This window comes from Lissotriton helveticus, chromosome 7 (assembly GCF_964261635.1).
Source record: "Lissotriton helveticus chromosome 7, aLisHel1.1, whole genome shotgun sequence".
NCBI classification, from domain to species: Eukaryota; Metazoa; Chordata; class Amphibia; order Caudata; family Salamandridae; genus Lissotriton; species Lissotriton helveticus.
In genome coordinates, this window is record NC_136068.1 from 459,325,146 (window position 1) to 459,349,047 (window position 23,902).

Consider the following 23,902-nt stretch of genomic DNA (forward strand, 5'->3'; position numbering starts at 1 on the left):
ATGAACCGGGAATGTATACGAGGTTCACACATCGTATGAGGTTACAGGATGGAGTCATTTCTGCATGCCATAGAGTAAGGAATGTTCATTTGTCGTATAGAGGTAAACTGAAGAAAATGTAACAGGATATGTGTAAGAGGAAGATTATTGAGCCTGTGGAATCTTCTCCATGGGGTTTCTCTGGTTGTTATCTCAGTTAAACCCAATGGGGAACTCCAATCTACGTAGTCTCAATAATGCAATTTGGGTTGATGCACATCCCCTTCCTAATCTACATGAAACGGTATCTACTTTGGCAGGGGAACAGGTATTTTCATGTCTTGATTTAGCCAGTGCATATCATCAGGTGTTATTGCATGAGGAGTCGAACAACTTAACTGCGTTCATCACTCTTGAGGCTTTGTTTTGGTATAAAGCCTTCTGGTTTAGCAAGTGCTGCTTCAGTATTCCAAAGGTTAATGAAAGAAACCCTTGATAATCTTTCTGGGATGGTAGCTTTCTAGGATGATATATTGGTATTTGCGAAAGACGTAAAGGAACATGACCATCATCTAGCGAATGTTCTGGCTACCTTAACAGCCAAGAGTTTGACTTTACGTGCAGATAAATGTAGATTTAGGAAAAGAGAAGTAGGATACTTGGGACAGTGCATCAGTGGAAGTGGCATCTAACAAAAAAAAGTCATGTAAAATAACATCAACAAGGCTCCAAAGCCTACATGTAAGGAATAGTTGGTGGCTTTTCTGGGATTAACAGAGTTCTATGCAAAGTGTATCCCAAACAATGATGCTGTTATGGATCCCCTCAGGTGTTTACTAAAAAAGAACTCTAAATCTGATGTTTTTGACACCTTAGAAAAACGAATTGTAATTGTAAATGCGCGTTGTTTGAAACCTCTTGTAATTGGGAAACAATGCAGTATAATGGTTGATGCTAGCAATTGTGGTTTAGGTGGAGAGCTGATGCAAGAGGAACATGGACAAGAATGGATTGTGGCATATGCGTCTAGAGATTGCGTGAGGCAGAAAACAATTGCTCAGTGATTGAAAGAGATATTTTAGCTTGTGTGTGGGGTGCTGAACATTTTAGGTCCTTTTTGTGGGGTAAAACGTTCACTATAAAAAAACTGACAACAAACCACTGGTGCACATATTCGCACCTGGGAGAGGTTGCACCATGTCTGCTAGATTTGCTTCAAGGCTACCAAATTTTCAGTACAAGATAGATGATGTTCCTGGTAAAAAAAACAATGTACACCCTGACTGCATGTCCAGATTACCTTTGCATATTGAGGATCATGTGGCAGATGGTTGTGAAGTTGCGTTCACTTTGGAGGATATTAATCTACTTAGTTTTGATTTTCCTGCTAAGGAGGAAAAGAAGTGGCAGGAAGAAATGAGAAAAGACAGTGAATTCATCAAAGTAAAGCAATTTATTTAGGAGGGTTGGCCTGAGGAGAGGAAAATTGACCATGACTTAGTGAGTTTTGTTAAAATACGTGAAGAACTTGCAGTTGAAAATGACATTATTGTACGGGATGATACGTTTTTTCCCCTTGTTAGTTTAAGGAGAGCTATTGTTGAAATTGCACATGAGGGACATTTTGGAATTTCAGCTACAAGGAGACGTATCAAAGTTAACTATTGGTGGCCAGGCATTGACTCGTTAGGGGAGCATCAAGTGAGATTGTGTGATAAATGTGCTAATAGTGACAAATCAGCCAAACCCTTAATTGCTGATCTCATTCCTGTAGAATTGTCCAAAGTGCCTGACGCAAGTTAAGGTTGGATATCATAGGTCCATTTGCTGTCTTACCTAGACATGAGGCGTTAGGCATTGTTCTAATAGATTACTTTTCAAAATGGCCAGAGATCAAAATGGTTACTTCTGAAGTGATCATAGAGTTTTTGGATGAGATATTCTTTAGAGAAGGCATTCCCCAGGAGCTTGTGACAGATAATGGACCTCAGTTTGTCAGTAAACAGATGGATAAGTATTTACAAAAATCTGGGGTGATTCACATGAGAATTTCGGTCTTCCACCAAGAGGCCAATGGCCAAGTGGAAAGGTTCAATTGTGTTGTTATAGAAGCCATCCAATCGGCTCTAAAAGGTGGTTTGAGCTAGAAGAATGCTTTGCAATCTATGTTGTTGACATAAAGAACCTCGCCTACTTCTGTAACTTTGGCAAGGCCTTTTGAATTATTAAGGGGACGCAAACCTAGCACTAATTTGGTCCATGGTGGTTAAGAGACAAGAGAGTGTTACATTGTGATCCGGTGGAAGCTGATTTCAAAGACATTCGTGAGAAAATGAAGGGTATAAAATGAAGATGAAAAAGATCTTAAGGAAAGAATGGGTGTGCCTGGGAAACAATTGGTGCAAGTGGGTAACATGGTGCGAATAAGAAAAGGTGTGTAAGGGCTTTGCAAAATGGTCGGATCCTGTACGTGTGATTCAAGTTTTTAGGAATACTGTACACACATGTCGAAGGTGGTACTGTATGGAATCTCAATAGTGTTTCTTTATTTAGGAATGAAATCACGTCATCTGATGAAATCACATCATCTGATGAATGTGCTACAAGTGTATTTTTTGATGTACCAGGTAAAGATAGCCTTGGAAGTTCACACTGTAATGAACCTGTTCTGTTCAGTGTGATAGGATGTGTCCAGGGGTTGTTCACGAGATTTAAGTACAAGGCGTCCTCCTGTAAAATTTATAGATTATGTACTTACATAAATGTTAAAAAAAATGTAAAGGGAAAAGATGTGTTGCATTTCCATTTCCTGCTCAGCCGTGCACTGCACGTTATGGTTTAAGGTTGATACAGGCGTGAACCGCTCTTCACGCTTGTGTCCACCTTTTGTGTAATGCGGTGGGAGTTTGGCATTGTGGGAGGGCGAATGGGTGCATCTTTTGTGTGGGAGCGGGGAATATATATTCGGGAGTTAAGGACGGTTGCCATTCTGCAACTGGACTTACTGCTGTAGACATGTTCACGCTGAAAAAACATTTTGTCTACAAATTCACTGAGCCATTCTTCATTGGAGCTTATTAGCTTCTACAGCTGTGTCTGTCATAATGTTTCCTATGACTTGGTGGGTTTTTCTAGGGTTATTCACCCACCTCACATGCCATGTCATCAGTCTTAGAGGCAGAGTAAGGGAGTTTATTGGGGTTGTTTTGAGACGTGATGTTGGGGTGCAGTTATTCCTTCATAACATGCCGTAGCACAATATCCCTGCACATTCCCTTCAGTAATTTGGATTTGTGTAAATTGTTTGCATTTACCTCCCATATCCACTACCCAAATCTGCATCGAACCCACACTTTTCAGAGGAAGCCTGGCTGGGGTAAAGAATTGTTATCGGCCACTACAAACCATTGTGAAGCTAAGATGACCTCGGGGGTGGGGGCGGGGGGCGGGTAGCAATACAGATAAACATTACAATGCTCACAATATAAGAAGCTTACTGCATCATGTCACTTTTTGGATGGAAAAAGCAAACATCTAAATCTTTGAACATGGTAGCTGTGTTAAATGACCAGCTCATACGAACTAAACTTTCATGTCCCATTGTAAGCGCATTATAATCTTAGTCATAACTACCCTATTTCTTTCATTTAAAACATGACACTTTTATGATTTCATTCAACTGACTAACCAATCAGATATCAGTATACTCCAGAATTGGGCAAATACAGGTACCACCACTTCTGTTCTGGTGTTGAGTGACAGTCACTCTACATTGCTGAGGTGTTGACTTCATGAATGGCTGCCCGCACCTCTGCCATTCCTTTTTTCAAGGAAGAGCTTGTTTATGAAGGGTAAAACTGCCTGGGGGTTAAAGAAAACATGCATTTTGCCATTTCTGGTAAATTTAAGTCTTGCAGGGTGGAGTATGCTGTACTTTACTTCAGGAGCTTGCAGTTTTGCAGTTGACGCCCTAAGTGCAAAAGGTATGCACAGACATGGGCCCTGTGCAAATAAAAAGATTCTCATTTTGGATATTCCCCTCAAAGTTGAAATTCCCACCAATACCATAACATTATAGCTTAACCATATTCATTCGAGGGGCATACGAGATGCTGGAATCGTGATACTCTGAACTTGTATTGCTGCATCTGGACTTCTCCACACTCACCAGTTCTATCAGTTATTTTATTTAAAGGTGCTCCCTTGGTCTCCGATCCCTGGAGGGTAAACTGCACACAGCCCCAAAGCAGCAAAGTCCACTGGCAAGGAAAAAAAGGATACAGCTAGCATAGAGCAGGTGAACCCTGCAGAGCGATCTCTCAACCTGCAAAGACACAAACAAATCATATGTAATCCAGTCCACTTGCTCTAACAGACTACCACACTTATAATGTATCTGCCCTATCTCCTGGCTTAGACAAAGACAAGCTGCTTTAATATAGTGTTAGTCTGTCTTGGCTTTATTTTTTTTATGTGTTCTCCTTTGCTGAAATCTCTCCTAAATACACAATATTTTCAATTATTCCTTACTGACAGGCTTAGAATTTTCAGCATAATTAAAATAACTAGTTGCAACAGCTATTCATAATGTTGTCTGTGTCTGATGAGCTCAGTGTCTTTGTGTCCATTTTAGTTGAGTGATGGATGCAACTTTAACCTGAGCCCCTCCTCACACCTCAGACACATAAAATGCCCATACCTCAACAGGGAGAAAGGAAGGTTGCATCTGAACCCACAAATGATAACAAAGACAGTTACTGGTAAGTCTTTTTTCCAGCATTAGAACTTTCACAGATTATACACACTTAGAATAACAAGTAATATAACAAAAAACGAAAGTGAGAATGAGGGCCACCTAATTTGAACAGGAGCTGCAGAACACGTGTCCACATCACACTTCTTTTTTGCCAAAGCAGTATTGTTAGGAGAAAGTAAAGAGATGTTGCAAGATAGTGTCTACTAATTCTGGGTCATTCTGCCATTGACGCTTCTATTTGGTTTTGCATTGCCCCGTTTATGATTTGTTTCGAAAATGGTTACAAATAGTTTCATTGTCCAAATGAAACAATCATCCAAACTTCCTTGAAAAAAATCTGGGTGCTGTTCAAGTAGTATTTTAACAGTTCACATGTTTTCAACTAACAAGACCTGGGTTTTGTACCTGGAGAACAGTCTAAGGAAAGGTCTTCAATAAAGTCTTTCTTGATCTATTTGTTTTTCAAAAAGAATTAAAGATCTATCTGCACCTGAATGAAATGTGTAGGTGCTTGGAGTTCATGGGCATAGGTGCTAAGCTAAAACATTCAATGAAACTCAGTTGTGGAGAGTAACAGTTGAGAAACATCTACTCCTCTTTTCATTAAACAATGAATGGCGCAAGGAGAAAAAACTTTATTGCTCCTAGTCAATATATTTGAGCACCTGATAGGAAGACACTGGCACTATCAGGCCTGCTATCCGGCTACAAAATTTGTATGACCCTCACCCCTCTAAGCAACGGGGGGACACTCACGAGGATCGACCAGACGCGCAGGATCAGGGGGAAAGTTGCAGCTGACACCTTCACTGTTGGGCCCCTCGCACTGTTTGTTCCTCCCGCCGCCGGTGCTCGCCACCTGCACGGCCGCTGTGGGGAGGAACTACAGCTCCCAGCAGGCCGATCGACCCTCCGCCCGACCACTTCCTGCCACCACGCGCCCGGAGGCGCTGATAAGGAGGAGGCTCCCACTGGGGAGCGGGGGACACTCACGAGGATCGACCAGATGCGCAGGATCAGCGGGAAAGTTGCAGCCGGGCAGAGGGCGGGCCGTCTGTGACCGTCCGGGGACGACGAGGGACAGGACTGGCCATCCCTCTTACATCCACGGACCTACATCATGGGTAAGCGAAAACTGCTCTCTCCTTCTGCTGGTGGGGCCCTAAAGGCTAAAGTCCCACGTAACTCAGAAAGTATCATTTCGTACCTGACTAATGCGGTGGGAGTGCTCAGCACAGAAATTGCTAACACTGAACGAGAACTTGGGTTGGAGGCCTCTAAAGACACAACTGAGGGTTACTCTTTATTGAGGCAACCCGCAGCCCATATACCCCTGGAACCCAGGATTATAATCGAGCATCCTAAGGCCCCCATTCCAGTTGAACCTTCAAGTCAAGATGTCCCGGGTCGGGATAACAAAGAGCCCATAACTCCAGTTATCTCCTCCCCAGGGGCTGGGTCAAATCCCAATACAAAACAAGGAAAGAGACAGTATAAAAGAGGGAAGTCTCAAAAATCTGAACAGGTGGTTAAAAGAACATTGAGCCCACTGGAGTCTTCGTTTAGGGACATGATGGAGAACATTATTTCAGAAAAAGTGGAATCCACACTGACATCAATTGCTAAAGACATAATTGACGTATTAAATGAATGTGTTGCTGGGATTATAAAAAAATGTGAACGATTGAACACATACTTAGCCGCCAAAGAGGTACCCACTCCAGAGTCTAGAGACGATACCCCGATAGTCCAGGGGCTTGAGAAAAATCAGTCTATAAGTGGGAGGAAATGGAATTCTAAGCAATCGGCTAGTAAGGAAACAGAACTGATTAAACTTCCTAGTTGATTGGTTCATCAACAGGCTGATCCTAATATACATGATCGAGGGTTGACATCCCCTCTTTTTGACCTAGATTCAGTCAATAGGAAGGACCCTACAAAGGTTAAATTTATCTACCAGCCATTTATTAACCTACCCCCAGAGGCAGCTCCCTTTGTTGCTATTATAGCGAACGTCCCTCAGTTAAGGGTAGGAGAGAGGGAATCACCACAGCTACTTTTAACTAACATTAAAACTTGGTGTAATGAAAATTGTACAGGGGAGAAAGATATAGCCCCCAGAATCTTAACAGGTAGACAGGTGGGATGGCTGGGTCGAACAAAAAAATCTATGAAAGGGGATTGTGTGATTGTAAATTTCGATAACCCGAAGGAGGCTTCCTGACTCTTCTGGGATGCATCATGCTTGGATAGGGCAGACCAAGGAATTCGTGCATTCCCATTAGGATTCTTCTACCCTCCCTCTTACCCTCCTCCTCAGGAAGACAGGGGTACACCCTCTAGAAAAGACTTTAGCTGGAGGGACTCTAATCGTACTTCATTACCCAACACAAAACATGAGCTGTCTCACAGCTGGACCACGATTAATACAGCTTTACGCCCGAAACCATGCTTAGACCCCGGTACTAAAAAGAGGGAAGCTGTGTCCCTACAAAACAGGTTTTCACCATTATCACAACTGGGTGAGACGGATTGACTTATAGATTCTCTTGTGGAACCCCAAATACCTCTTCAAATTGTTGAACCTAATTCTGCTACACTAAACAAAAAGGTGAAATTCATGAGCTGGAATATTGCGGGGTTACGCTCTAAAAGGTATGATAATATTTGGCTAAGTTACTTAAAGCATTACGACATCATAGCGCTCCAAGAGACTTGGGACAGAGGGTGCGATTTCTGGGTTACAGGTTATTCATCATTCTTTGTCCCAGCAAGTGGTACAATAGCAGGAAGAGATAAAGGGGGCCTCATGCTTTTAGTATCTGTAAATATAGCGGGCCTAGCCAAACAGATAGTCTCTCCCTCTTTAAACCTGCTAATAGTGGAGATCAGTTTGGCGAACGATACCAAATTATTAATTATACATTTTTATAATTCCATGTTAGATGGCTCACATAACGAGCATCTTTGCTCTCTTGAAAATTTACTTTTGAAATACAAAGAGCAGCAATCCACCTTTGTACACTTCATTTTGATGGGGGATTTTAATATTCACTTATGTAACTTAAATTGTCAATATATAGATAGGGGCAGACCAGCATATGCAGTTCACCAACACTTTGAACATAGCCCCAAAGGAGAAGCTTTGGAGGCCCTTCTCTCAAATGCTGATCTTTATGAACCTGGGTTCCAGGATAGGAAGGACCGAGTTGTGACCTATTGTGCGAAGAACTCGGAATCAATAATTGATTACATATTCATCTCGCCCGGCTTACTTGTTCTTGTGATCACTTATAATGCAGTGGTATCTGCTTTTAGTGACCACAACCCGGTAATCCTTGAACTGGATAATAGCATTAAATTCGTAAATAGTCAGGCTAACCCAGAGGCAGAAACTGCTATATCAGCGAAATACCAAGGGAGGAGGTTAAAATGGAGCAAAGTAACCCCTCCAGATTTTTTAAATACCTTAAAAATGATAGCTAGTCATGATCTAGACATTTGTATGGATTCCACCAAGATGGGGGTGGAAATGATTACTTCATTTGAAAAAATCTGTACCCTCGTGGCTAAAGAGTTAACCGTTAATACTCGGAAAAAAAATCCCCTAGCTAGGGGGTGGTTTGATAATAAGTGTTTCCCAAACTGTGGTCCGCGGACCCCCAGGGGTCCGTGACACATTCCCAGGGGGTCCGCAGGCAACAGTTTTAAAAGCACAGAAAAGTTTCTTGTATAATTAGCAGATTGCCAGCAGCAATAAAAGTGTCAAGATAAAGCCAGTGATTAATGTACCTGCTGGAGCGTGAGGAGAGTTTTGTTTAGTGGCAGCTTTGACTTAACTATTGTAGCACAGAGGGTTAATGTGCCTACTGCAAAGAACGTGTAACATGCATTTTAAAAAGCAGCATTTTATGTGCATAGGTTCGTGGTTACTGCTTTTGTCACAGACATTCTTTTGTTACTGTGCACTTCATAAGTGACAATCGTAATGTAGCAGAGGGACCTATAAACTGTCATCAAAGAGCTGCTTGCAAACTGCATGGTACCAGTTATTAACTTTTGTTTTTTCCCAGTTAGTCATTATCCTGATGCTGGTAAAAAGATTTATTTGGGTGGAAATACATTTTTAATTTTAAAGTCAGTGCTAGCCACTGTGTTATGTTCTGAATCCTGAGTTAGTGCTTTTCCAGACCAAGCACTCATTAAACATTTTGTATACACACTGATTTACATGTACGATTCAATGTCTCTATATGTGTGTGATGTAAAGTGCTCTGACATCCTACAATGGTATGAGAGATGCTATAAAACAAATGAAATACATGTGACAGAGGGGCTATTACTTCAATATAAAATACTAAGTGCCAGATGTACGATCCATTTTTATATGCGTGAACGGGTTTGTGAACCCGCTTTCACATGCAAAAACGTATTGGGCCATGTACATTGCCTATTTCGCGAGTCGCAATTTGTTTGCGACTCGCTAAATAGGTTTTGCAACTTGCTATTTTGAAGGAGCATTCCCTTCCAAATAGCGAGTCTTAAAACCATGTACAAATGTTTTGCGGTCGCAAAATACTCGCAATTACCACTTACTTCAAGTAGATGGTAATGCATTTGCAAATGGGAAGGGCTCCCAAGGGGACCCCTTCCCATTTGCAAATGCATACAAAATTATTTTTTAAGGGCAGGCAGTGGTCCCAGGGACCTCTGCCTGCCCTTAGAAAATGAAACGAAAACGTTTCATTTTCTTTTTTTTTTTTAAATGCATGGTAAATGGGCTGCATTTTTTTTAAACTGCTTTATTTAAAAGCAGAGCCCAGCAGGCACCATACCTATGAGGGCTGGCATTCCCAATAGGCTCGCAAATTGCGAGAGGCTCATTAATATTAATGAACCTCGCAATTTGCGACCCCATTGGGAATCCGAAACAGTGTTAAACACACTGTTGTACATTTCATTTAGCGACTCGCAATTTGCCACTCGCAATGTGTCGCCAATTGCGAGGCGCTAAATGAAATGGTCGTACATCTGGCCCCAAAATCCTTATGGGCAGATTTACAAGCCCCTTGCTCCTCTTTTACGCCACCGTTGCGTCACTTTCGTGATGCAGCAGCGACGCAAAAGATGCGCCATGGTGCAGGGTATTTACAACGTGACGCATCTGAGAGATGCGCCACGTTGTAAAGCCCTGCGCCAGAAGGAGGCGTTCCAGCGCAGGAACGCCTCCTAAAAGTGGCTGAGTGAAATCTACAAGATTTCACTCAGTCACTTTGGGGCCCATGCTGTGTCAAAACCCTGCGCCTGCTTGAAGCAGGCATAAGGATTGACGAAGCATTAACAAGATTCGGCCCCCCCAGAGCATTACTGGAGGTGTGTCGCACTTGCGACGCAACTCCAGCAATGCGCCACCTTTACGGCACAGATGCGTCATGCATCTGTGCTTTTTTGCCCCATGAGGCGCAGCATTGTAAATGCGGTGCATCAATGGTGGCGCAGGCATGGCGCACAATAAGGAGTAGTTTCTGTCCTGTAACTCCAGTTCTGTAGTAGGGGTATCTCTGTTATAGTCATAATCTAGTGAATAGTCCCGCCCATGTGCGTGGACCCCGGCAATCAAAAATAATCTCTTAAGTTGTCAAAAAATTGCAGAACTGCAAAGACACTTAAGAGAAAATTTAAAGACAAATAATGCAGCCTATATCCACAGGCTACACTGTCCAGTACTTCAACTAGAAATTCCACCAAAAATCCACTAACAGCAAAGCCTGTCCAGATTTCCCTTGCTTTTACTGCAAAACCCCTCAGAAATGATAGAGAGGAAGGCCTGGACAGACAAGCCCCATAGGCTGCCATTATGTGGCTTAAACAGGATACTGTGCCTTTAAGGAAACCTTCTAGAACCTTCTCCCAGTATCCTAGCATGCATAGCAGGTCCAACTGACTTCAGTTCTTTTTGAAGGCGTACAACGCCAGACCTGTAGCATTACTTACATGAATAATTCTCCACCGGGGAGGAGGGCGGGCGCTTATGACTATAACAGAGATACCCCTACTACAGAACTGGAGTTACAGGACAGAAACTACTCCTTCTGTAGTAGGGGATCTCTGTGTATAGTCATAATCTAGTGAATAGAATGGCAAGCCCATCCCCACACAAAAATGGCGGTGGAGAAAGAACATAACGCCACTACTGCGCGAACAAATTCCGCAGCGAAGCCTGCCCAACCTGAGCGTCTGCCCTGGCATCAGAGTCCAGGCAGTAATGCTTAGCAAAGGTATGAACCGACTTCCAAGTGGCGGCCTTGCAGATTTCTGCAATCGGCACATTACGGAGCAAGGCTGTCGTGGCAGCCTTGCCCCTGGTGGAATGAGCCTTAGGCTTACCTCCTAAGGTCTTATTAGCTTTTTGGTAACACAATTGTATGCAGGACACAATCCACCTAGAAATGGACTGCTTAGAGGTAGCAAGACCCGTCCTGACCGATCCATAATTGATAAACAATTGGTCTGACCTACGAATATCTTTGGTCTTATCCAGATAAAATTTCAACACCCTCCTCACATCCAGGGAATGCAAAGATCGTTCCGCCGGAGAGAAAGGATTCTGAAAAAACGTAGGCAAAGTTATGGTCTGGTTGACATGAAAATCAGAAATAACCTTGGGAAGAAATTTAGGGTGAGTACGCATCACAACCTTAGCAGCATGAAATACAGTATAAGGTTCAGTACAACACAACGCCTGAATTTCACTCACCCTGCGGGCCGATGTAATGGCCACGAGGAACGCCGCCTTCCAGGACAGGTGCTGCAACGAAGCCTTGTGAATGGGTTCAAAAGGCTCCTTCATCAATCTGGACAGCACCACATTCAATTCCCATGAAGGCGAAGGAAGCCGGACAGGAGGGAACACCTTCTTCAACCCTTCCAGAAAGTCTTTGATCACAGGGATCTGGAAAAAAGAAGTCTGCGAAGGGCATTTCCTGTAGGCAGTCAATGCAGCAAGATGAACCCTAATGGAATGAACATTAAGGCCAGACTGCGCCAAATGCAAAAGGTAAGGAAGGATGACATCTTCCTTGCAGGTTGTAGGGTCATGGTTCTTAGACTGGCACCAGATACAAAACCTCTTCCACTTGTAAGCATATGAAGTCCTAGTGGAAGGCCTCTTAGACTCCTTCAGTATGTCCATGCAATCTTCGGGCAGATTCAGATGGCCATATTGCACTATCTCAGGAGCCATGCCGCCAAACTCAAAGACGAGAGGCTGGGGTGTAACATCCGCCCCCCGAACTTCGTGAGAAGGTCCGGCCTGCACGGCAACCGAATGTGAGGAAGGAGAGATCGGTGAAGCAGGTCCGTGAACCACCACTGCCTGGGCCACTCCGGGGCAATGAGTATCATCCGAGCCCTGGATCGGGCCAACTTGATGAGTACCGCCGGAATCAGGGGAATGGGTGGAAAAGCGTACAGAAAGCTGTTCGACCAGTTGATCCATAGCGCATTCCCCAGCGTCCCCTGCTGGTAGTACCTGGAGGCGAAGTCTCGGCATTTGCTGTTTTCGGCGGTGGTGAACAGATCTATGTCTGGGGTCCCCCACCTTGCGAAGACGTCTCCTAGTACTTCGTCGTTGATGACCCATTCCTGGTTTTCCTGAATCAGTCTGCTCAGTGCGTCTGCCTGAACATTCTGCACACCCGGCAGATGGGTAGCCGTTATCGTCAGTCCTCTGGCCAGGAGCCAGTGCCAAATCGCCTGCGCCTCCTGTGACAGAGTGCGAGATCTCGAGCCCCCCTGCTTGTTGAGGTAGTACATCGTGGTAGTGTTGTCCGTTTGCACAAGCAGGGAGCTGGTCTGGAAGGACGGAAGAAAGGCCTTCAGTGCCAAGTGAACAGCTCTGAGTTCCAGGAAGTTGATGTGATAAGTGGCCTCCACCGGAGACCACGTTCCCTGAATCTGTAGAGTCCCGGAGTGCGCTCCCCATCCCAGGAGAGAAGCATCCGTCACGACAGTCTGCGCGGGAATGTCCTTGTGAAAAGGAACCCCTCTGAGGAGATTCCCCGCCGAACACCACCACTTCAGAGACTGAAGAGCATGCAGAGACAGTCGTATCCTGTCGTCCCAGGATCCCGTCCTCTGATCCCACTGGTCTTCCAAGCACTCCTGCAGCGGTCTCATGTGCAGTCGTGCGTGCGGCGTCAGGAAGATACAAGAGGCCATCGAACCCAGTAGAGAAGACACCGACCTCACTGTTGTAGATGGAGCCGTCATAAGAGCCTGAGCCTTCCGAAGGAGAGATAATCGTCGCTCTTCCGAAGGAGACACGCTTGCTGACAGCGTATTGATGGAGGCTCCCAAGTACTGAATGCATTGGACCGGAGTCGGGACAGACTTGGCCATGTTGATGTGCAACCCCAGCTTGTTCAAGAGAACGCACGTCTTCTGGAAGTGTGCTCGCGCTTCCGAGAAGGAGGATGCCTTGATCAACCAATCGTCCAGGTACGGGTAGACAAACACCTTGTTCCTCCGCAGGTGCGCTGCTACCACCGCCATGCACTTCGAGAACGTTCTCGGCGCAGACTTCAGTCCGAATGGGAGTACTGTGTATTGATAATGATTGGTGCCGACTTGGAACCGCAGGAACTTCCTGTGTTTGTGTGCAATGGGCACATGGAAGTAAGCATCCTGTAGGTCTATAGCACAGAGCCAGTCTCCCTGTTGCAACTGAGGATAAATCTGATGCAACGACAGCATGCGAAACTTTTCCCTGCGAATCCATTTGTTTGCCTGTCGCAAGTCCAGAATGGGCCTGAACTCGTTCTTGTCCTTCTTGCGAACCAGGAAGAACCGGGAGTACAGACCTCTTCCTCTCTGGGACAGAGGCACGTCTTCTATCGCCCTTTTCCTTAACAGGGTATCGGCCTCCACCTGGAGCTCTAGCAGTTGAAACCGCGAGCTGACCGGAGGAATCGATGGAGGCGGGCCGGTGAACCGAAGACTGTATCCATTGCAAACAATATTCAGCACCCACTTGTCCTGAGTAATTTTTCTCCACTCTGCCAGAAAAGATTGAATGCTTCCCCCTACCGGAGTGGGTAACGGATCCGGGGGAAGTAAGTACCTAGGGCCTAGACCCAGTTTGGCCCTTGGGCGCCGGAGCCGACTGCTGGCCTCCCCTGCCCCTCTGGCGCTTCTGGAACGGCTTACGGAACTGCTGTTGCTGTTGCGAATGTCCCGAAGCCTGGCCACGTCCGCGGCCTTGCCCACCGGACCGCCGTTGGAAAGGGCGGTACTGCTTCTTTGCCTCCTTAGGCTTCTCGAGGCCCACCGCCGTGAGCGTCTCGGCCTCCGCCTTCATGCGGGCCATCTCGTCGTCCGCATGCTTCCCAAAAAGAGACTTGCCGGAGAACGGCAGGTTGGCCACCCTCTGCTGTGCGTCCGGTTTCAGGGACGTAAGACGGAGCCAGGCGTGACGTCTTTGGTTGATTCCATGGCAAAACCCGTGAGCAGCCAACAGGGAAGAGTCCGCTGCCGTGCTGATGATCTGGTTGGCCACCAGCATCCCTTCACTCAGCACTTCCTGAAAGTCCTCACGTTGCTCACGAGGCAAGTGCTCCGCAAAACGCTCAAGGGAGTCCCAGAGGGCGCGGGCGTACCGACCCAACAGCGCCGTGGCACTCGCAGCCTTCATGGAGGTGGCGGCTGTTCCACAGACCTTTCTCCCTGCCGAATCCATCCACCTGGACTCCTTATCCGGGGGAACCGTGGATGACGGAGTGGCGGCATGTTGTTTGCGTGCCGCCGTCACAATGACTGAGTCCGGAGGGGGTTCCGCTCTCAGAAAAGCCGGATCCGAATCCGGGGCCCGGTACTTCTTCAGCAACCTAGAAGGCGCCGCCTTTGTCACCGCGGGGGTGAGGAAAAGGTCCATAGCTGGCTCCTCCAGGCCCGGCACCAGAGGCAGGAGAGGGCGAGACGAGTGTCTTTGGTGCAATGTCTCAAATATCACTGACGTCTTAGGCGTGGGCACCGTCAGGGGTATGCCCAGCTTCGCAGCGCCCCTCAAGAGGACATCCTGGAACGCCACCAGGTCATCAATCGGGGACACCCTCGTGTCCGGAGATCCCGACAAGGCAGGGGAATGCTCCCTGGAACCAGAGGATCCCGTACGGGATCGAGACTCGCGCCTCCTATGGCGGCGTCTCGACCGCGTGGACGATCTGTGTCGCGACCTGTCCCGCCTCCCAGAGCGAGAGCGAGACCTGCCAGTCCGTGGCCGCCCCACCGGTCTCCATGGGGGGTCCCCCTCGGAGCCTCCTTGGGTGCAGGTTTAGGGGTCCCCTTAGGAGGTACAGGCAAATACGGCAGCAAAGTGGACCTCGGCGGAGGAACCTTCGGCTGCGGGGCCGGCCCACGCGGAGGGACCGGTGGCGGCGGGTCGCCCGTTGGAAGTGGAGGCAGTGGCGGAGGATCCTCTTTAGGAAGAGGAGGAGGAGGCGTGACCGCCTTAGGAACAGGAGTGCGTCGACCGAGGCTGAGAAGGAGTGTACACCGCAGAGTACACCGTGCCCGTTGACCCCTTAGGCGAAGAGGGCTGAGAGCCCGCCCCTTCAGCTGGTGATCGCTTCCTCTTGCGTCCCCCACTGGAAGCAGCGTAACTTCTGGGACTAGAATCCCTCTTGCGACGCTTTGGAGAGCCTGACCGACTCCCAGACGTCGACCTCCGTCTGCTCGACGTCGAGCGTCGCTTTTCCGGCGTCGAAGGACGTTTCCGTGACTCCGGCGTCGAACGCCGCCTCCGCGACGTCGACCTCTTCTTCCTCGGCGTCGAACGCCGATCCCTCGACGTCGACCTCTTCTTCCTCGGCGTCGAACGCCGATCCCTCGACGTCGAAAGCCGATCCCTTGATGTCGACCTCTTCCTCCGCGACGTCGAACGGCCCTTCCTCGACGACGAGCGTCGATGCCGCCGTCTAGATGCTCTCGACGTCGAGGATCCCCTCGACGTCGACCGGCGGTGTCGCCGCGACGGCGAGCGCCGATGTCCATGACGTCGGTATGAAGCCCTCGACGTCGACGATGAAGATGACGTCGACGGCCGCTTCGTCAGCGGTGCAATCGACGTCGAGTCGTCCCGATGTCTCGACCCGGAGCCCCGGGGAGAAGGGGAGCACACCGCCGTCATCCCTCTCGACGTCGTCGTCGATGCTATCGACGTCGACGGAGACCGGGACCGCTTGCTGGGCTTCCTGCCTCTGGGGAGCCCCCCAGAGGCCTCAGCAGAGGCAGAGGGAACCTTCCCGGACTGCCCAGACCCACCTGCAGCCTGCAGGCGCCTCTCCTCAAGGCCAGACAGCCTGATCTTCGCCCTTTCCTTCAGAGTACGAGTTGTAAACTGCTGGCAGATGACACACTCCTCAGGGACATGATCTTCAGGGAGGCAGACGATGCAGACATCATGTGGATCACCTCTGGCCTTCTTCCTCATACATGCTGGACACTTCACAAAGAGTCCAGGCATTTTAGAGCCCTAAAATACCTGAAGCAGCACACAAAAGAGAAAGAGAACACCAAGAGAGTAAACTTCAACACTTTTAAAAGACAAAAGTGCCAAAACATGCAATAAACCCTTGAAACAAGGGAGAGCTCAATGCCAGGGTCCTGCAAGCAGGAGCCGCAAAAAAGAACTGAAGACAGTTGGACCTGCTATGCATGCTGGGATACTGGGAGAAGGTTCTAGAAGGTTTCCTTAAAGGCACAGTATCCTGTTTAAGCCACATAATGGCAGCCTATGGGGCTTGTCTGTCCAGGCCTTCCTCTCTATCATTTCTGAGGGGTTTTGCAGTAAAAGCAAGGGAAATCTGGACAGGCTTTGCTGTTAGTGGATTTTTGGTGGAATTTCTAGTTGAAGTACTGGACAGTGTAGCCTGTGGATATAGGCTGCATTATTTGTCTTTAAATTTTCTCTTAAGTGTCTTTGCAGTTCTGCAATTTTTTGACAACTTAAGAGATTATTTTTGATTGCCGGGGTCCACGCACATGGGCGGGACTATTCACTAGATTATGACTATACACAGAGATCCCCTACTACAGAAGTGGCGCATCCCTGCTGATATGCATGGATGCGTCACTTATTGTAAATCTGCCCCTAAGTACTTTGAGTATTTGTTTTGTGTGCACACGTGTGTATTTTTTTCGAATTACTGTTTTAATATTTGAAACTTAACTCATACAAATTGCTTGGGGGTCCCCGGCTTCCAGTGGTGACTCAATGGGGGTCCTCAGGAGTCAAAAGTTTGGGCTCTAGGCTAGAGCACATAATAATCTTGTGGGGGCTCTTAAAAAGTCCCCCAGGGATAAAAATGAAGTCATAACCCTCAGGAGGGAATATAAAGTTACGTTGCAGGCGCGTAAAGGTGCTCTAAAAAAAGATGCTTGGTCAGCACTAATGGACAAGGCCACATTGAGGGATAGTTCCAGTTTCTGGGCTATCGTTAACAACCCCCTGTTCTCAGGTATTGAGAATGACACCTTAGAAGTCAACATAAGCGAGAAAGATTGGTTGACCCATTTTAAAGATATATATGAGAGTAACTTGGAACTAGAACCCTTTGTACCACTAGAACTAGATTCTGGCTGCCCGGCACTTCTCTTTTCATTAGAAGAAGTTAGCAAGGCAATTGAAAATACAGCAGGGAAAAAAGCTCCAGGGCCCTACGGTGTCCCGGCAGATATGTACAAAGCCGACGCTAGTTTTTGGGCTAAACTACTTACAAACGTTTTTAATGCCTCCATAACATCAGGGCTCCCAGAATCATGGTCCCGTTCAACTATCATACCTGTATTCAAGAAAGGTCAAAGAGGAGATCCCAGGTGCTACAGGCTCATATCGCTTCTAGACTCATCTGTTAAAATACTAGGGAAGGTGATTTTAGCTAGAATAGACGATTGGGCTGGAAAAAATAACATTCTTTCAAATGCCCAATATGGGTTTAGAGCAGGTAGAGGGACGGAGGACCAGTGCCTCAATCTACACCTTATCCTGAATAAATATACGGTGGCATCAAGGGGATCGGTCTACCTTGGGTCCATGGACCTATCCACAGCCTTTGATCTTGTAAACCGGACCAGGCTGTGGACTATGCTCCTGGACCTAGGGTTAGACCAACCCCTGGTGCACTTCTTGGCTGAGGTACATCGTGATCTAAATGCTTCAATAAGAATGACTCAAGAGGGTGACTGTACCGCAAAGTTCAAGTCTGGAAGAGGGGTAGGCCAAGGGTGTATTTTAGCCCAGATGCTATTTACGCTCTATATAAATAATCTGGAAGAATCTTTGGGTAGGCGTTTGCGAATCGCAAATGCATAAATTCTGCGAATTTATGTGTTTGCGAGTCGCAAAACTGTGAAATGCTATGTAGGTAAGAAATTTGGAATTTTTGCGATTAGCAATTTAGCGATCATAGGATTCTGCGAATATTTTTGCAATTTTCAATGTACCGTATTTTCCGGCGTATAAGACGATTTTTTAACCCCTTAAAATGTTCTGGAAAGTCGGGGGTCGTCTTATATGCCGGGTGCCAAATTTGACGTATGTTTTCATGCGTTTCTTACATTACACGGACTTTACTTTTAGTTCTGCCAGCTTTAATACTCCTGTACTTGACCTCACAGTGCTGAAAGGTTGAACTGCTACTCTCAGCAACCGTGACAGGGGTGGCACTCCTCTTCCCCTACACCGTCTACGGCCTCCTTTGCCCCACCGGCTACAACAGCTTTTTTGCTTGAAAGACGTGGCGTGTCATTGCAAGCTCTATCACCACTTAAATTGCCTGACCAATTGCTGGATTCTGATGACGACTAGGAGCAATCTGATGTAGATGACAGGTTCCACACTGCTACGTCAGAATTGCTCATTAAATATCAGGAGGAAGATCAAGACGAGGAACCGTTCTCTGAGCCTGTTGATCAGGCTCCTGCCACAATGCCCACAGCACAGATGCCTTTGGCCCTTCTCAATAATTTGCAGCTCATGTTAGACAACTACTATCGTCGTTTCCCTCCATCTGAGTCGGCGGGTTCTCTCCCATCAACTCCCATGCCTCGGGCCTCTGCATCTTCTTTGAGATCTCCAGGACCACCTTCTCCAGCGCGATCTCACCATTCCCAGCAGGCTAACACCACGGATGAAGATAGAGAGGAAGGAGAGGTGGATGAGAAATCAGTTCTGTCGGAGTGGGATGAGTACCAAATTCAGACGCCATCACTTTCTGCTCCACCTACGGCTAACTCCCCTCCAGTAGACATCAGAGGTTTCCATCTCCTGATGGAGAGAGCTACTAAGATATTTCTAATCCCAATGGAAACAAAGAAAGACGATTGCTTTCTTTATGATTTTAAATACCAACCGCGAAGGCAAGTCAAAACTATTCCCATCATTGACTTCATATGGAAGGAAGGATTAAAAATTATGGCAACACCCAAGTCTCTTCCTGCTGTCTTGCCCCCGTTAGACAAGAAGTATAAGGCACCGGACAACTCTCCTGCATGCCTTATAGGACAACCTAAGGCTGATTCGGTCGTCGCCCAAGCGGCACAAAGACGGGCCAGGAACCCCTCTTCTCCTGTATCTGCTCCACCAGATAGAGATGGCAAATGATTAGATTCCATCGGGAAAAAGGTTTCCACGATGGCAGCAACAACTGTACATGCCGCAAACTCCCTAGCGATATTAGGGAGATACGACAGGCAAATGTGGTCCGACATCTCCCCGTACGTTGAAATGTTACCAGAACATGCGAGATCTGAGGCAAGGCAGATTTTGCGAGAAGGTGAACTTACTTCAGCAGAAATGATCGACGTAGCAGGAGATGTGGCGTCTACAGAATTCAGGCAGCTAGTGGGTGCAGCTGTGCTGAGAAGGCAGGGATGGCTGAAATCCACATATTTTCTCCAAGAGGTCCAAACCAAGATAGTCGACATGCCATTTGATGGCGAGTTTCTTTTTGGCCAGCATGTTGACGAGGCCCTCCAGGCTATCAAGAAGGACATGGAGACAGCGAGATCTTTGGGTAGCCTTCAGTTTCGCAGGTTGTCCTTGCGAGGTGCTAAAGGGCGTGGATCTTTTTCCAACAGAGTAAACTACAATCAGCAGAGGTCATACCAAACCTCTCAAACTAACCAGAGATACCAGCCCTACAAGCAATAGTTTTACGGACAGCGAGGTAACTTCTACACGCAGTCATGGAGAAAGTCCTCCTACCGTGGAAGAGATTCCACTAAGAAGCAATGAGACACGCCACCTGCCACCATCTCTACCCTCCCTCCAGTCAAAGGTTGGAGAAAAAATATCCCAATTCTACTCGAACTGGTCCGCAATTACTACAGACAAGTGGGTCCTGGATATAGTAACCAGGGACCACAATTTAGATTTCATCAAGATCCCTCCAAATTCTCATCCTAAGGGCCCACCTCCAGCTCATATCAAGGAGTTGTTCACCCAAATAAATTTGGTGATATGGAAGGGAGCGATCGAAAAGGTCCCTTGTTTGCAAAAAGGAACAGGTTTTTACTCACGATTTTTCCTCATACGGAAAAAATCGGGAGAAAGGCGCCCCATCCTCGACCTGCGCGCCCTCAATAAATACCTGAAAAAGTTGTCCTTCTGGATGTTAACGCTTCAAGAAATCCTCCAGCTTCTTTCAATGGGGGAATCACATGGCCACCCTCGACCTTCAAGACGCTTATTTTCATGTGCCGATCCTCCCCAGACACAGAAAATTCTTACGATTCAGAGTGGCTGGCAGGGATTTTCAGTTCAAAGTACTCCCCTTTGAACTTCGGTCAGCACCCCGTGTTTTCACAAAAGTTCTAGCTCTGGTGGCAGCACATCTTTGCTTAGAGGGCATTCAAATCTTCCCATACTTGGACAATTGCCTTATCAAGACGAGTTATTTTGCAAAGGCAAGCGTACACGTTCAAAGATGCCTATCACTATTCCTGTCTCTGGGTCTCTCCATCAACTTCGAGAAATCTCATCTCATTCCGTCGCAAATAAAGTCCTTCTTGGGAGCCACAGCGGACACAAAACTCACTCAGGCTTTTGTCTCAAAAGAAAGACAACACAAGATCTGCAAGCTAGCTCACCTATTACAAGAAAAAGAGTATGTTTCAGTTCAGCTGTTCAAATCTTTCCTAGGGATGATTTCATCCTGCATCCCTCTGATACCCAACTGTCGTCTCAGAATGAGACCTTTACAAGAGGAACTCAACCTCCAATGGTTGCAGGTTTCGGGGTCGTTCGACATCATTCACATAACTCCTCGGATGCGAGATGCCTTTCTCTGGTGGACTCAGATAAAGAATTTACAGGAAGGATGTGCATTTCTGGCAGAAGTACCAAATTTCACCATCACCACGGATGCTTCTCTGGAGGGATGGAGAGCACACCTTCAGGGAATGACTGTCAACGGAGTGGCACATCAATCTCCTGGAGCTGCAAGCCATTTTCTTGGCCTTGAAATCCTTTTGAACAGTCATCCAAGGGGCCTCACTACTAATTCGGACAGGCAATACAACAAGTATGCCTTACTTAAACAAACAGGGAGGTACAAAGTCGGCCCTGCTCTCTCAACAAGCCCAGGAGATCTGGGACTGGGCATTGAGTCAAAGGATCAGCATTTCAGCTGTCCATGTTCCGGGGATCTCCAATGTTCTAGCGGATTCCCTCAGTAGATCTTCAATTTCCAATCACAAATGGCAGATCCATCAACCAACATTGTTCCGAGTCTTTCGAGAGTGGGGCCACCCCGATCTGGACCTGTTTGCAACAAGTCAGAACCGCAAATGCCCACACTTCGCAAGCTGGCTTCCCCACAAGGACTTGAGCGGGATTGCGCTTTCAATGAACTGGTCTCAGATATATGCCTACCCCTATCCTCCAATTCCGTTGGTTCCCAGAGTCATCCGGAAGATGAAGAAACAGCCTTGTCGCCTCATTCTCAATGCTCGCAGATGGCCTCGCCAATACTGGTTCACCGAACTTCTCCTCCTTTCGGAGTGCGATCCCATTCAGTTTTCACCAATACCGAACCTTCTGTCCATTCAGGAGGGTCAAATCTGTCACCCGGACCCAGCCTCCTTGTGATTAGCAGTTTGGCTTCTCAACACCTTGAGTTTGCACACTTAGATATCTCTGCGGATTGTCAAGAAGTTTTAGCCAATGCTAGAGCACCTGCCACGATTAAGACATACAAACTCAAATGGAAAAGATTCTGCACCTGGTGTCAATCTGCCAATTTGCATCCAATTCATGCCAGACCGGAACAGATCTTGCGGTTCTTTCTTCAATTGGCAAAATCTGGTTTATCTTATTCCACGTTGAAAGTGTTCTTAGCAGCTATCTCAAGTTCCGTCAGGATGGTTCTAACTCTCTCTACTCTACTAGAGTTATTCAGAATTTTTTTAAAGGACTATTTTGAATTGTCATATAGTTACTGCTTATCTATAAACCGTGTTAAGTTAGCATGAGCTTATTAAATGTTTAAACGCCATTTTTCCTTTTGCTGCTTCTGCACACGACACATAATTGTTGATTTAGCTTTCAGCCTAGAAGAGCGTTGTGATTTACATGAGAATAATATGTTATTACTCTGATATCAGCTTTGCTTGGTAAACTGTCTGTACAGTGAGTGCTGAAGCTTCAAGGATAACTCGACACAGAATTGTTGAGAGGTCTGATCTCTGCACCTTCATAGACATAACATAAGTGCAGCTCCTGCCAAATTCTGGCTTTAGGCACATTTTATATTGCTTTGCTTAGAGCACACATACACACTTGATGCAGTTCGCATGCAGAGAGCTGGTGGAAGCTGATGTGATCTCTTCACACTAGGATCTTGAGGTATGGGCCCACCCTGCTAAAACCCAAAGAGACCTTCTTAGATATTAATATAATATGCTAGTTAGGGAGGGTGAGAATTAGGTGTTGTTAACGCTTATTCATTACAGCATCTTAGCATGCTGTCACCTTTTGCTGTCTATGGACTAGTAACTATGCTGATAACTTTGTTTCTGATAATATGTTTCCTTGTATTATCTAAGATACTGCGTTTGCGAAAACGGCATTAGTAAATAAATATTTCAAATGTGCACGTGTCCTCATTTACTCCATGTTCTGGTTTGAAATGATTGTATAACGAAAGAGTGCTCATGTGTTCCACGTGACCTGAGGTATCGTAAGTTCATGTTCTGGTTTGTCTAAGCATTGGGAGTTTGTTGTGACCAATGAGACACTGTAGCTAGCTCGGTAAGGGGATTTTGGGTACTGAGGTGAGTTTTGGGCCACCCTAATTCACTGAGGTTCCAAATCTCTATGCACAGTTCTGTAGGAGAACGGAATCCCTGCAACGTGGCGCCCAATCGTTGGTGGTCTTATATCATGACACTCGAGTAGTATATCATTCAAACCGTAACCCCTTCACTGTCGTTTCCGGAAAACGGTGGTGTCGGACAAAACCTACCTATTTTTGAAATAGGTCTTTTCAAGCTTGAATCTTTCTAAAACGGTTTCCTTGGATTACTACCCAGTTGTGCTACAAAGTTTACTTTGTTTTTTCTACGTTTCTGTGCTATCATGGCCAATGCCGTGGACATTCCGCAGCATAGTCGCATTGCGGTGCGCAATCATTTGCAGACTTACAATGTTCCCATTGATGGCTTGGCTGTGATTTTGGTGGTGAGTGCGGAAGCGGCTTACCGGTACGAACTCTTTTATTCGTGGGTGACATTTCCGGCTGTGGACGCTAATTCTGGTGTGTTCCACACTTACACTCCCTCACCTGTGCCGAATGAATATACTCCGTACAGGGCACTGGAAGTACCTATTGATCATTGGCAGCATCGCGTTTGGTTTGGTGGCGCCCTACCCCATTCTTTAACCGCTCCGAGGTTAGGTCCTTTGTCCATTCCACGCGCAAATTGGCCTGTTTTGGCTGGATTTACTCCTCATCCTCAACACGGCAATTGTACCTTAGCGGAGGTTTGTAGACTACATGTATTTTCTACTGCCATGATTCGTGCATTGGTGCAATACATAGGTCGTCATCTCCCGGGTGGGCCCCCGGGGGGTCCGACTCTTCCAGCGGGACAGGGCAGTTTGAAGCTCAG

At 46.7% G+C, this 23,902-nt stretch overlaps 1 protein-coding gene across 1 annotated transcript in view; it reads right to left on the reverse strand.

Moving 5' to 3' along the window:
- Positions 1-23,902, reverse strand: part of TMEM219 (transmembrane protein 219) — a 1,079,108-nt gene that overhangs the window by 12,273 nt on the left and 1,042,933 nt on the right. Inside the window, exon 7 of the transcript XR_013598586.1 lies at positions 4,148-4,303. The gene's annotated coding sequence lies outside the window, so the exon portion shown is untranslated. The remainder of the gene's footprint in view (positions 1-4,147; positions 4,304-23,902) is intronic.